Source organism: Cucurbita pepo, chromosome 5, assembly GCF_057944985.1.
Source record: "Cucurbita pepo subsp. pepo isolate OVF chromosome 5, ASM5794498v1, whole genome shotgun sequence".
In the NCBI taxonomy this organism is placed as follows: domain Eukaryota; kingdom Viridiplantae; phylum Streptophyta; class Magnoliopsida; order Cucurbitales; family Cucurbitaceae; genus Cucurbita; species Cucurbita pepo.
Genome location: NC_141802.1, coordinates 10,173,659 through 10,188,838, shown reverse-complemented (window position 1 = coordinate 10,188,838; position 15,180 = coordinate 10,173,659). Strand labels below are relative to the sequence as shown.

The 15,180-nt window shown below is 43.3% G+C and overlaps 1 pseudogene; it reads left to right on the top strand.

Annotated features, from left to right (window-relative positions):
- Positions 1–606: 606 nt before the first annotated feature.
- Positions 607–1,922, top strand: LOC147792666 (uncharacterized; annotated as a pseudogene).
- Positions 1,923–15,180: the final 13,258 nt, after the last annotated feature.

Here is a 15,180-nt window from a genome sequence, read left to right as displayed (position 1 = left end):
TGTCCCCCCTCAGCTTACCCTAGCCACGAGCCTTTTGCTCTTCTAACGTAAGCTACAAGGCTTTACACCAAGTCTTCACTGACATAATACGCATGCTTAAGTAGGGTCAGGCGTAACCGTTGTTGCCTGATGGGAACTTCCCCCATATTGCTATCAATGTCTTCATGTCGCACGACCTCTTAACATTACACCACTGAATCCCCAATCCTTTGCTTGTTGTGTAGTGACAGTACCAATATCCACTAATCGTTGTTTCCAGATACGGTTGTCGGTTGACATCTCTTCTAATTCGTCGATACGAGAAGCAAATTGTTGTGTGAAGGAATCAATATCTCGACATAAGCCAAGAGGAAGATCTTGTGCCACTCCACCTGGTCGTATGAAACTGGCATGCATCCTGGCTCCCGAGACTCTTTCATAGAATTCCAATAATTTCTCCCACTCCTCAAAAGCCCACAGGAACGGAGTTGATGCTCCCACATCCATAGCATGAGTAGTTAAAGCAAGTGAATGATTTGAAATTCGAGTGATTTCACGGAATAACACTCGTATATATTGAGCTCGTAATGGTACCTCGCAATTCAAAAGTCTCTCTACAGCTGAAGAATGAGCGTGTTCTTCGGCCATCGTAGAAACATAGATAGGGTCAACGACGGAACGAACAACGAAACTTAACGACAACTTTGTCGTACACGTTCACTTGCATCACATACACAAGTGCTCTCTGAACCGTGCAATAAGGTCACCCATAACACGGCTCTCCCACTTAAGTTACCTTAGCCCCAGGCCATGTCAATTATATTGGAAAAAGAAAGAGAAGCGTAACGTAACAAAAGGTATTAAAAGCGATTCCTTCGCCCTTCTTACGAATCCCCCCAGTTTCCAAAGCCTATCCCGCCTTTTGTACTTCTCGCTTTTTTAGCTTATGCAATAGAAAGGTCTTATTCAAACCTGCTTGTAGAAATGAATGGATTAGAAGGAGACTGGGTTCGATTTCTGGGCCAGGCGGGAGGTGAAGGCCATAAGAGAAGATTCCCCGGTAAGGAAGAGAAGAAAAGGGTGTTGTCATCGAGATCGACCTCTTTACCGAGGCATTGTAAATCCAGACCGGGAGAATCAATGGCGCTATTTAGCCCTTTGTTTCGCCAACAAAGAAGTCATCTTTGACGATTTACCTACCATTCCTTCTTTGCCGAGCCGCCTCTCTTCGTCATTCGAAGTACTACCTCTGCCTTCCCTTTCGAGAACATACCCATCTCCTTTTCCAATTCCAATAAAAACAAAGAGAATACCATAAAGCTTCGTCTCTGATTTTGCCGGCCCCAGGGGAGTTTACTCGACCCATTCTTCAGTCTCCCGCACAGCCTTAGTGTGAGACTCTGTATGAGGACCTCTTTCCCTTCTGCGCACTCTCTGTTCACACGGTTCTTAAAGCAGAGGAGGAAGGGCAGCTGGTACCACACATCTATCCAGAAGCAAGTGTAGTTCACCAGTTCCACCGAATGCTCCTATCTCTGTCAAAGATCGTGTGAGTGTGCAGTTATGCTTCGGATGCTTCACCATAGAATAGATCAACCTAGTTAGTTCCCGTTCTTTTCTGGTGCACTCGCTTTATATCTCCGACACACAAGGGGAAGGACGCGGTGGAAGAAAGCAGCCCTAGCCTCTGTCTGGCAGATCATTCCGCTGGCATCTTGCATTCACGCCTCCGTTTGACTGCCGCTCGAGGATGTAGTTGTAGATACATGAGTCTTAGTGGGTCATTGGCTCCACCTCTTATCTCCTTTGCGGACATGTTGTTGTCATCGCCATATTCCATATGTCACTTAGTCATCTCTGCCTCGCTGCGGGTCAGCACCTCCGAAAGAAAGGGAGGACTTCATTCAGTGACTCCACGATCGCCCTCTGAACGATCAGAATAAAGTAAAGCTTGAAGATAAGTTTTGTACTCTATTAATTTCTCAGTCCCTCTAGTCGGGTGGGCTAGGCTGGGCTTTCGACTGGATCCCCCTAAAAACCGTACTTTCGAGCCTCCCCGCATGCGGCTCACGCCATTCGAGGTGGCCCAGCATTCATTCACAAATCAATCCTGTAGTGAAATTGAGACTGCTTGACCTCGGAAGCTAATTTGCGTGTAGGCAGCGCTCTATCTGTCGTACCATTGACTCGAGATCTATTCATTGAATTGACTTTAGGCTCGCTCCTTCCCTCTTTTTCCAAGAATGGATGCACTTCCCTTTACTTCATAGGTCCTTTGATTGATAATAGGGGAAAAACCTTTGATTTCCGTCAAATGACCCGGCCTTCCCAGCTCTTCCACCGTCTGGGCTACCTTTTCAGCCTATGCTATGCTCCCCCGGTGCAGGCCTACCACGCTTCGCGCCTGCGGCGTTTTTGTCAGACGGTCTTTGCCAGTAGTGCCATCCTCCCCGCTGGCTATATGGGCAGGTTGCCCCTCGCTGCTGCGTTCTGTTAGGCTATGGATTATAGGAACAAATGTAGTTGAATGAGACTGCAGGCGGGTTACACGTTCCACTGTGCCGAGATGTGAGTGAGGTGCAGGTGGTGATGATCACCCTGGGGTATGTGCGGGAGCCCTTGACAGGCACTCTAGGACCTGCCAACGCTCATGAAAACCCGGGTCGGTCCTCCTACGACCAGAGGTGTGGATAACGAGGCCACCTTCACAACCTTCTCCCTTCTGTCCCTATCTTGTAGTAAGGTAGGGTGGTTTGCTTGAGTAGCTCAACCGCCCCTTAGCCCGGTGCTCATGACGCGCTACAGAGGGAACCTCCACCGTGTCGGGGGACCAAGCAGGGCATAGCTAGTGGCATAGGAGCCGACTCGGCGTCAGCGGCTTTGTGCCGCACTGGAGTAATCCAATATGTGGTTCCGCACGTTCCACCACTTCTCCGTTCATTTCTAATACTGATCGTGAAACACCATGAGCAGTAGGTTGTTGAGGTCCGGAATTCGAAGTGAAATTTGTTATTTGCCTCTTACTAGTCGTCATGGGAAAGAAAGGCAGAAAGAAGAAAGATATTATTCCCTCTGAGCTTGGACAGTACTACCAGTACAAAAAATGCATCTCCTTCGCCTGTGCGCGATAGCTCTACTAGACGTGTCGCTGGCGTGCAAGCGAAGCACTATTGGCGGCAATAAATAGCTCACTGAGCGATGATTGATTAGTCCCGACCTATGAAGCAGAAGGAAGGTAGTGCCCTCGATTGTTCCAGAGAAAAGGATCATGGCGCACAAGAACCGTGACATCCAGTAGCAGCATCTCCTTGCATGCGAGAGACAACTATGCCAGCCGTTATTCTCGGCTCTGTTATGAAAGAAAGAAAGAAAGAAAGCAGTAGACTCCCTAATGAGGGATTTTAGGAGATTAGAGTGATCCTTTCTCTCCTCCACCCATCCGCAGGTTCAGTATCCATCTTCGCAGATATTTTCTGATCGCGAGACATAACTCTGCCTGCGACACTGGAATCTCTTTCTGAGATTTCGGGAAAGTGAACGGACAGCAGCCGTTCCCCCTTCTCACAATGTTACCGAACTTGCTAAAGAATCAAACAAAGTGTGAATGGAACTTAGAAGTGCTTCATGGGGTCGGCGTGGGGAACTTCCACCGGTTCTAGAGCCAGCAGGTTCTGTGAATGAACTCCCTCTTACGGTTAAAAAAGAAAGTAGTTAACCATCTCGAAGAAATCCAAAGTACGACAAAACTGAGAGTGAGTAGCATAAAGTCAAGAAAGATAGATTTGTGAATGAGAAAGATTTTCTATCTTCATAGTAGGAATCCATGGGATTATTTCAAATGGCTCAATAGGACTGTGTGCAGTTACACTAACCTGGTCTACGGGTGAGGTTCCAGCGGGACCCACTTCTTTAGCTGTAGTAAGTACTTCTGTTTTAGTAAGTTCGGAAAACTTCAGTCTTGTCCCATCATGCCCCACATGACTCTCCGAACAATAGAGTCCTTTCCCACTATTTGCCTTCAGGATCTGTTGAAGAGTTTCCTGATGATGCACAATAAAAGATCTATTATATATATATATAAGTGAAAAACATAATCTCGGACCAAGTAAAACAACAAACTTGATAAAAACTGGGTTCTCTCGCCCAAATGGGAGACAAAATGAAAAGCTTGCATTTTCTTTGATTTCTTCTTTGACTGCTCCGCTCACCCCCAAAAATGAAGAAAGACTTGTCGGAGGCGGGTTGGTTGGTCCGAAAAGGATAGGAAAAGGGGAAGGGAAGAGGTTGAGGATAATGAAGGAAGTAGAGGGGAAGGAGAAGGAATCGAGAGTCTTCTTTTACAGTTAGTTCCGGAGAGAGAGTCCATGAATTAGCCGCTTTACCTCGTGAAATTAGGGAAGGGAAGTAGTTATTGATAATTCTTCTTCTTGAGTATTGATCTTTTACAGTGAAGGGAGAGGAAACGAACAACAAGAACTGCTGGGAGTAGATAGAGGTTCAGTAGTTCAGTCGAATGAATCGAGCTTCAGTCTTTACTTGATGAATAAGGAGGTTCAGGAGCGAAGTCAGCCGGCCAGTTCCTTCCAACCCAGCCAGTTCCTTCCCTTCCTATTCTGTCTCATTCTGACTTCTTTCTTACAGGAGAGTAAAAGAGTGAGTTCAGTAGTTCAGGATCATGCATGCATCTTTCTTCTTCTTTTACAGTGAATAAATAGGAAAAGAAAAAGGAGAGGAGGAGGTTAGAGTTCAAGAAGGATTGAAGGAGAGAAGCCTATGTTACCTCGTTCAAGAAGGAAAAGGTGAATGAGTGAAAGAAAGCAAGAAGGTTACGGTCAATGAGATTGACCTTTCATCCAGCTTACCTAGGTTACCTGGTTCGTGAAGTAGTGAATGAGCGAAGCTGTTCAACCGACAGGTGAATGAGTTTACTGTGATAGAATAACTTACAATAACAACAAGAAAGAATTAAGTAAGGATCCACTAGAGAAGAGACCGTAAAATAGCTTTACCTCGTTCAATCCGTCTCATTCATCTTGAGTTGAGGAGAAAAGAGAAGCGAAAGAATGAATCTTGCCTGCCAGAGTCTTTCCCTTGTTCAAGAGTGAAAGCAAGCCAAGCCAGCCAGTTCCGGTTCAGGAGTGAAGGAGAAGGAATAAGGAGTTTCAGATTGACTGACAGTTCAGGATCAGATCAAGAATTAATAAGGAGTGGTTACAGGAGAGAAAAAGAGTGTTTAAAGGAATCTTGCTTGACTTGAGGATTGACTTCCTAACTAATTACCTTGTGTTTGAGTGAAAGAAGTCGAAGGTTTTCTGTTTTGGCTTTGTTACTGTTCGTGTTTGAATAAATAGGTTCAGTAGTGATTGAGTTCAATCTGGTTTAGTAGTTCAATCTTGTTCCGGTGAAGAACTATCTCTTTTCTTTCCTCTCCGGTAAGCTAAGCGTCTTCATTTATTCTTGTTTCATCTTGACTTCCTGTTCCATCTCATTCATAAGGAGTCTCCCTTCTTGTAAACTCGGATAGGAAAAGGTTTAAGCCTTGACTTCCTGGGCAGTCTCATTCTTGCTTGCTTGTTGAGTCTCTACCATCTTTCATTCTCGTCAGGTTCTGGTTTCGGGTCAGATGCTGGTTCCCGTCAAGGTTCGGAGTGAAACCTTAAGGGGAGGTGAAGGAGTGAAGCAACTTTACCTTAAGGGAAAGGAGTGAAACAGCTCGACCGGAAGGGAGAGGAGCTTAGCTTCTCTTTCTTTCAATCTCTTCTTCTGCATACTAACTTAACTACTACTATTACATATTCCTGTAACAGCTATACTATATAAAACGCTGATTGCCAGTGTTTGAAGGTGAAGGAGACTGAAGCAAGCAGTGAGACAAAGGAGAGGGGCGAAGCTGTGAGACCTTTTAATCTTTCGTCTTTCCCCTGACTCACTCGAATAAGGATCTTGATCAGTGAAAGAGTTTACGGTTCGAGAATCAATAGGTGATTGAGTGAGCAGTTAAGTTTTCTTCTAAACACTATGAAGCAAAGCAGCTCGACTCGAAAAGGGAGGATTTTATTCATTTCCTCTCATGTAAAGTTCTGGAGTTGTACTCGGTTTCGCTTTCATTTCTCTTTTCTTCTTATTCACTAAGGTAAAAAGGTTGAGGAGCCAAGCAAGTAGTCAGACGAGAAAGAGGATTTCATTGACTCAACTGTAAGTAAAGGAGAGGAGGGAGGAAAGGTACGAAGCCAGCAGTGAGACTACAACGAAGTGGAGAGGGGAAGGATCAGATCAAGAGGGTTTCGGGGAAGGAGTTCAAAAGCTCGACCAAGAGGGAGGGGAGCGAAAGCTGTGAGACCAATAGGCCGAAGGAGCTCTGCAATGAAACCGATAGGTGGTTGAGCTTGACCTTTAGATCATACAGCTTCTCATCCAGCCCAGCACATTTTACCGAGTTGTAGTTAAGGCAATGGAATTGTAAGACCAATAGAATAGCATGAGTTTACCGAGGGAATAAATAAAGAGGATCAAGAAAGAACACACAGAAAAGAGAGAGACCGAAGGATGGAGAGAGAAGCAGAGGTTCAGGCTTCTTCTTCGTTTACAGTTCATTCATAAATAGGTGATTGAGTTCAGGAGTTCAGTTCATTCAGTAGTGATTGAGCTTGACCTTTCATCTTGAGTTTCGACTTGACTTGATGAATGCAATAACTGAACACTGCTTACTTAGTATAGTTATATTCCCATCATGAATCTTTCTTTCCTTAAACCTTACGAAATAGAATAAGGAAAAGGAAAGAACAGATAAGAGATCGGCCAATAGAATAGGTTCATGAGTTTACCGAGGGAAAGAATACAGAGAAAAGAGAGAGACCGAAGGAGAGAAAGGTTCAGGCGTTTACAGTTCCATCTGGTTACGGTTCAGGAGCTTTACAAAGAAGGTTCAGGTTAATAAAGAAATCAGAGATAACAGGGAAATAGGTAAACTAATGAATTGACTCCCCATTACAGCAGTCTTTGAAGGGACAAGTTATTGAGTGAATGAGCTTGACCTTTAGATCATACAGCCTATATTACAGAAGAATGAAAGAAGAATCAGATATTCTATTCCTTTACAGGAAGGTAGAGGAACGAAGTGCGAGACCAGAAGGGGGGAAAGGAAATTCATTTCATATGCTTTCCCTAGTTCAAGAGTGAAAGAAGGTGAAGGAAGTAGTTCATGAGTTTACCGAGGTAGAGAGGGTCATGAGCTCTCGTCTCAACCACTGACCCCTTTTCTCATAGGGTGTAGAGAAGAAAGAGGGAGGGGAGGAAGTAGCTCGACGAGACAGACTGTAAAGGACAAGATAGAAGATTCAAACACCCATTTAGTTCAAGAATAGTAAAGGAAGGAGAAAGAATCCATAGCTAGCTGAAGGAGCGGATCATCCAGCCTAGTTACCAAGTGAAAGAATAGTTCAACCCTCGATCAATCAATCAGTCAAAGGAAGGGTGAAGGGGAAGGCTTTCTCTTTGTTTTTTACCTTGTTCCATCCGGTTAAGGTTAAGGTTAAGGTTCAGTCTCATTCAGCTTTCCTTCCCCTTAATTCAAGAACCAAAGATTAATTCGAGGAAAGAAGGGACATGGAATTGCTTTACCTCCTGTTTAAGGTCAGGGAACAGATAGAGGGGCCGGAGCTTGACCTTCTTCTCATCCAGCCTATGGGACCTCGGAAATGACCTCTTTAATAGGGATAGGTGTTGAGTTATGGAGTCTGCTCCCTGTATTTATAGCTTGGTCAATGGCTATATCCGGTAAAGCTATATTTGGTAAAGCCATATATGGTGAAGCTATATCCGGTAAAGCTATATATGGTACATAGCTATATATAGTAGATGGTTAAATCTGGTAAAGCTATATTTAGTAGACTGAACCATATATATATCCCGTCTAGTAAAGCTTTGAAATGTACTTTTCTATTCTCTGTACTCTCTTGTTGTACATGCCTGAAGTCATCAATAAAAAATTCTTTTAGCCAGAGTTCTCCTTGCAATTCTCTTTATCCTTCTCTTTGTGATCATCTAGATCGAGCGTGTGCATTGTTGTGCGATCCTAACAACTGGTATCAGAGCAAGGCAAAATTCACCACGATCTGTGAAGATGGAAAGTTCAAAGATTGGAATTGAGAAGTTCGATGGATCCGATTTCGGTTTTTGGAAGATGCAGATTGAAGATTATCTGTACCAGAAAGATCTTCACGAACCTCTGTTGGGGGTGAAGCCGGATACCATGACCACGGAACAGTGGAAGCTCAAGGATCGACAAGCCTTAGGGATGATCCGGTTGACGCTATCCAGAAACGTGGCGTTTAACATCATCAAGGAGAAGACAACGTCAGATCTGATGAAGGCGCTGTCAAATATGTATGAAAAACCGTCGGCTATGAACAAGGTGTATTTGATGCGTAGATTGTTCAATCTACAGATGTTTGAAGGTGGACGTGTTGCGGATCATATAAATGAATTCAATATGATCATAAGTCAACTGGCTTCGGTGGAAATTAATTTTGAAGATGAAATTAAAGCGTTGATTTTGATGTCATCCTTACCCGAGTCATGGGATACTGTTGTTGCCGCAATCAGCAGTTCCCGAGGATCTGATAAACTGAAGTTTGATGAAATTCGAGATGTAGTTCTCAGCGAAAGTATTCACAAACGGGAAACTGGAGATTCATCAGGCAATGCTCTCAGTGTTGATCGAAGGGGAAGAAGCAAATCAAAGAGCTCAAACAAACATGGGCGTTCAAAATCAAAGAACCGGGGAAAATCTCCAAACAAACCCAACGTAACGTGTTGGAGCTGTGGGGGAAAAGGACACTTTCGGACAGATTGTACAAAGCTAAAGAAGAAGCAGAATCATAAATCTGAAGATGATGATGATTCTATATACACAACAGAAGATGCTGAGGACGTTTTAATCCTTAGTGTGGATAGCCCAGCTGAATCCTGGATTTTGGATTCAGGTGCATCGTTCCATTCGTCTCCAAGTAAGGAATTGTTTCGAATTTTCAAATCAGGAAATTTCGGGAAGGTGTATCTTGCCGACAATAAAACCTTGGAGATTGAAGGAAAGGGAGATGTCTCCATACAAACTCCAGCAGAAAATCAATGGACATTACAAGATGTCAGATACATTCCTGGTCTCAAGAAGAACCTGATCTCTGGTCAGTTGGATAGCACAGGCTATGCAGCAGAGTTTGGAAAGAGTTCCTGGAAGATTGTGAAGGGCGCCATGGTTGTTGCGCGTGGCACAAAATCCGGAACCTTATACACTACTGCAGAGTGTATAAACATGACTGCTGCTGCTGAGAGTGCTTCCAATTCAAGTCTATGGCACAATAGACTTGGACATATGAGCGTCAAAGGAATGAAGATGCTGACTGCGAAAGGAGCTTTAGAAGGCTTAAAATCTGTTGATATGGGTCTTTGTGAGAGCTGCGTTATGGGCAAACAGAAACGCCTTAGTTTCACAAAGGCTGCCAGAGAACCGAAGAAAGTGCGGTTGGAAATGGTCCATACAGACGTCTGGGGACCATCTCCAGTTTCATCACTTGGTGGATCAAGGTACTATGTCACCTTCATCGATGACTTCAGCAGGAAGGTATGGGTTTACTTTATGAAACACAAGTCAAATGTGTTTACCACCTTCAAGAAGTGGAAAGCTGAAGTTGAAAATCAGACCGGCTTGAAGATCAAATGCCTGAGGTCTGACAATGGAGGAGAGTACAACAAATCAGAGTTTACAACATTTTGTGCAGCTGAGGGAATTAGATTAATAAGAACAATTCCCGGTAAGGCAAGACAAAATGGTATTGCAGAAAGAATGAACAGAACCTTGAATGAGCGAGCAAGAAGCATGAGGATTCATTCTGGATTGCCAAAGACATTCTGGGCTGATGCTGTGAACACAGCAGCATATTTGATTAATAGAGGGCCGTCAGTACCCTTGAAGTTCAAATTGCCCGAAGAAGTATGGACAGGAAAAGAACTCAAGTACTCTCACTTGAGAACCTTTGGCTGTACTGCGTATGTTCATGTTGATCCAGAGAAGAGAGATAAGCTTGATGCTAAGGCTGTGAAATGCTACTTCATAGGCTATGGCTCTGACATGTTCGGGTATAGGTTTTGGGATGAGAAAAATATGAAGATCCTAAGACACTGTGATGTGACCTTTGATGAAAATGTCATGTACAAGGACAGAGAGAAGATAAACTCTGAGACTACGAAGCAAGTGGGAGTTGAATTTGAGTGGCAAGAAAATTCACACAGTGATGGTACAACAGAAGCTCAAGAAACTCCTGATCCTATTGTTGAAGAACCAGACGTGGCTGATCCTATTGCTGAAGAACCAGACGTGGAGCAAGTTGCACCTGAGCAGGTGTTGAGAAGATCATCCAGAACTACCAGAGCACCAGACAGATATTCAACCTCATTACACTATCTGTTGCTGACTGACGAAGGGGAACCAGAGTCCTTTGATGAGGCCCTACAAGTGGAAGATTCAACTAAGTGGGAGCAAGCCATGGATGATGAGATGAGCTCACTTGAAAGGAATAATACGTGGGTGCTGACTGAGTTGCCTACAGGAAAGAGAGCTCTGTTGAACAAATGGGTGTTCAAAATCAAGGTTAAACTAGATGGCAGAAGGAGGTTTAAGGCTCGGTTAGTAGTTAAAGGATATTCACAAAGAAAAGGCATTGATTATGCTGAGATCTTTTCTCCAGTTGTGAAATTAACTACTATCCGAATTCTACTGAGTATTGTTGCATCGGAGAATTTGCACCTTGAGCAAATGGATGTAAAAACGGCATTTTTACATGGAGATCTAGATGAGAAGATCTATATGCAACAACCCGAAGGATTTGCAGCTCCAAGCAAGGAGCACATGGTGTGTAAGCTCAATAAGAGCTTGTATGGACTGAAACAAGCACCGAGACAATGGTACAAGAAGTTTGACTCCTTCATGAGCAAGAGTGGTTTCCACAGAAGTGAAAAGGATCAGTGTTGCTACCTCAAGAAATACACTGATTCTTATGTGTTTCTACTCCTGTATGTGGATGATATACTAATTGCTGGATCAAGTATGAGGGAGATAAACCACCTGAAGGCAAGCTTGTCTTCAGTATTTGAGATGAAAGATTTAGGTGCAGCGAAGCAGATCCTTGGGATGAGGATTTCTCGAGATAGATCTGCTGGCACATTAAATCTATCCCAAGAGCAGTACATTGAGAAGGTGTTGTCCAAATTCAAGATGAATAACGCTAAACCCAGGACTACCCCCTTGGCAAATCATATTAAATTGTCAAAGGGGCAATCTCCCAAGATAGTTGAGGAACGTGAGCACATGGCATCAATTCCGTACGCTTCTGCAGTTGGGAGTTTGATGTATGCTATGGTCTGCACTAGACCTGACATAACACATGCAGTGGGAGTTGTTAGCAAGTACATGGCAAATCCAGGGAAGGAACATTGGGAAGCTGTGAAGTGGCTTCTGAGATATCTGAGAGGTACATCCAATACTACACTTTGTTATGGCAATGGCAAAGTAGTTCTGCAAGGTTTTGTGGATGCTGATCTGAGTGGAGATGTAGACTCCAGCAAGAGCACATCTGGGTATATCTACACTATAGATGGAACAGCAGTGAGTTGGATGTCCAAGCTTCAGAAATGTGTTGCTCTTTCATCTACTGAAGCTGAGTACGTGGCCATAGCTGAAGCTGGAAAGGAGATGATATGGATGACAGACTATCTAGAAGAATTAGGCCGGAAGCAGTGCAAGAAGATCCTTTATACAGATAGTCAGAGTGCCATACAGTTGGTGAAAAACCCAGTCTATCATTCAAGGACAAAACACATTAGAAGACGGTACCATTTCACTCGCAGGTTAGTGGAAGAAGGCGATATGTGTTTGGAGAAGATAGAGGGTGCAAAGAATCCAGCAGACATGTTGACAAAATGTGTTGATGTTGGAAAATTAAAGCTATGCAAAGCCCTAATTGGTATGGTGTAGGATCAATCTCCAAGTGGGAGAATTGTTGAGTTATGGAGTCTGCTCCCTGTATTTATAGCTTGGTCGATGGCTATATCCGGTAAAGCTATATTTGGTAAAGCCATATATGGTGAAGCTATATCCGGTAAAGCTATATATGGTACATAGCTATATATAGTAGATGGTTAAATCTGGTAAAGCTATATTTAGTAGACTGAACCATATATATATCCCGTCTAGTAAAGCTTTGAAATGTACTTTTCTATTCTCTGTACTCTCTTGTTGTACATGCCTGAAGTCATCAATAAAAAATCCTTTTAGCCAGAGTTCTCCTTGCAATTCTCTCTATCCTTCTCTTTGTGATCATCTAGATCGAGCGTGTGCGTTGTTGTGCGATCCTAACAATAGGCCCATCAGTTTACCTAGTTCAATCAGTTAGGCAAAGGGAATATCGGTTCAGTCTTGACTTGAAACACTACTTGATGAATAAGCAGAAAGATCAGTAAAAGAATTAATAAAGAGGAGAAAGAACCAACCAAGCAGTTTAGGGCCGAATGAGAGAGATAGTTGTAGAGGAAAAGGAGAAGAATCCCTCTTTCTTCAAGAAGGACAGGACAGAAGATGCTTTACTTTAACCTATTTACCTTGTTCAAGACGGAATGAAATCAGGGACAAGTGATTGAGTGAAAGAAGGAAAAGGGGCTTCACCTTGAGACCCGTAGGGCGAAGAGGTGAAGACGCGAGACAAAGGAGAGGGTCGAAGACATGAAACCGAGTTTACAAGGTTCAAGGTCGAAGACGCTCGACGAGAAAAGAAAAGGGAGAGGGTTGAGGGTTCTTCTTCCTCTCATACAGCCTATATGAATTACCTTGTTAAAGAGTGAAATCAATCAGGCTCATTAATCGATAGTCTTTGGTTACCGTTCAGCAAGAGGCAATGAATGGAATATGCTTTCCCTTGTTTAATCATAAATAGGAAAAGAAGAATGAATAAGGAGTCCTTGTTTACCAGCCAGAGAGTAAGTGAAAGAATCCATAGGTGAAGAGAGAGTACATTTTTAGCTACTGAACCAACCACATGAACCTATTTCCCTTGGTTACTGGTCAGGCAGGGAGAGTCCATTTTCGGCCGACACCTAAAAGGAAGGAGAGGAGCGAAGCAATGAGCCCGAGGTGTAGAGGTGAATGAGCGAAGCAACAAAGACGAGAAGAGGAGCAAAGCTGTGAGACATATAATGCGTGAATGAGCGAAGCCATGAAGACCGGTAGGTAGGGAGAGGAGTGAGGTTTGGAAACTCTTTCGGTTAGTCTTTGTTTACAGCGAATATCATATAAGGGGAAGTGGCAGGCTCAGTAGTTCAGGATAATGAGTCTTGAGTCTCCCCGCCACGATTTCATTCTCTTTTCTTTCCAGTAAAGGTTCAGGGCAAATGAACTCAAATACCTCTAAAATGACCAACAAAATAGGAAGAAGATAGAATTAATTAATAAAAGGTCAGTAAACTCTCTCTCTTGAATGCATAAGGAGTCTCAGCTTTCAAAGCAGCAGCTAATTCAGTTCTTCTTGGTTTGGCGTCTTTCCTGATTGTTCTGTCTCATTCATAAGGAGTCTCCCCTCATTCTGTTACTCTCCTCTAAAGCAGCTAAGCGTCTTCATTGAAAGAATGTTCCGGTCAGGTCATATCGGTTCGGGAAGAAGACGAGTTGGAGAGGTTAAGGCAATGGACTTCTGAGACTATAAAGGAGAGGAATTAGAATAGAATCATTTTATTAGGTTAGGGAGAAAGAAGAATAAGAGGAGAACGGAGCGAAGCCGAGGGGAACGAGTCGCATTCTCTTCCATCCTTTCTTTTGATTTGACTGACCGAGTGTTTAAAGGTTTAGGTTGAGTCTTTCTTACAGTGAAAGAAAAGAGAAGAGACCGTAAGTAAAGGCCAGGACAGGACAGAAGGGAAGATGCTTTAACTTATTTACCTTGTGAAAGAGTGAAGGTTGAGTCTTTCTTCGTTTACTGTCTTTTCAGGTAAAGAAAGGATAGGTTGGTTGAGTCTCATTCATAAGGAGTGGTTACAGGAGAGTCTCAGTAAATGAATTAGCTGCAGCGGCTTTACCTCAATAAATAAGGTCAGGTCATAGTTCAATGGCCTAAAAACATAGGGAGAGGCTCACAAGGAGTTAAGTCGAATTCATCTTTCTTCTTACTGTTCAGGGGAAGGAGTTCAACAACTCGACCGGAAGGGAGAGGAGTGAAAGCAAGCAAGCCAGTTCTGTCTGACGAATCCCTTTTCTTTTACGAGGTAAATAGGTGTTTGTTTGGTCAGGTAATGTTCCGGTTCAGGTTTGAGGTCTCTTTCCTTCCTCATTACCGAGAAAATCACCCTCAAAATAGGGGAAAGCATCGATTTTCTAATAAAAGGTCCTTACAGTCAAATGAATCGAAAAGGTGCGAAGCTGTGAGACCAATCCTTGTTTACCTCCTGAAATCCGGGAAAATAGCCCTCAAAATAGGGAGAGGCATCAATAAAATCATTAAAGATCCTTACAGTCTCATTAATGTTTCATTTGAGTAGTTAAGGAGGATCAGTTAAGTAAAGGTTCTTCAATCAATTCATTCTTTCACTATTCCGGAGAAGAGAATGTTGAATTAGATTCTGTAAAGGTGTAGGTTCAGGAAGTTGGGCAGGTTCAGGAGGTAATGTGGAATTAGATTCTACCTTCAAACATAGGTTCTTCTCATGCTCATGTAGCTCCTTTTCCTATTCCTCCTATTTATTCACTGTAACGAGGATAGTCAATTTTGGTGGAGTCTTTGTTTACAATAAAATCAGGTTCAGGTGATTGAGCGAAGCTGTGAGACAGAATAAAAGCGAATGAGCTCAGCTGCGAAGACCGAAAGGGTCCGGCAATGGAATTGTGAGACAGAATTGTAGAAGCGAATGAGCAAAGCCGCTCGACCGATAGGAAGAGGATTGAATGAATGAATTTACTCTTTCTTGAACGGGAAAGGATCATGAATCTTTCGTTTAGGATTGACTTGCTTTCAGGTTCGGGGGCGAAAGATCAGTTCCAGAAGAAAAGGGAATATCCGTGAGGGATCATAATAGCAGTAGAGTGAAAGAAGGGCAGGGGATAGCGGTGAGTGAGGGAAAGAGCTACTTTTACACCTACAGAAATAAGGCAAGAGAATAGCA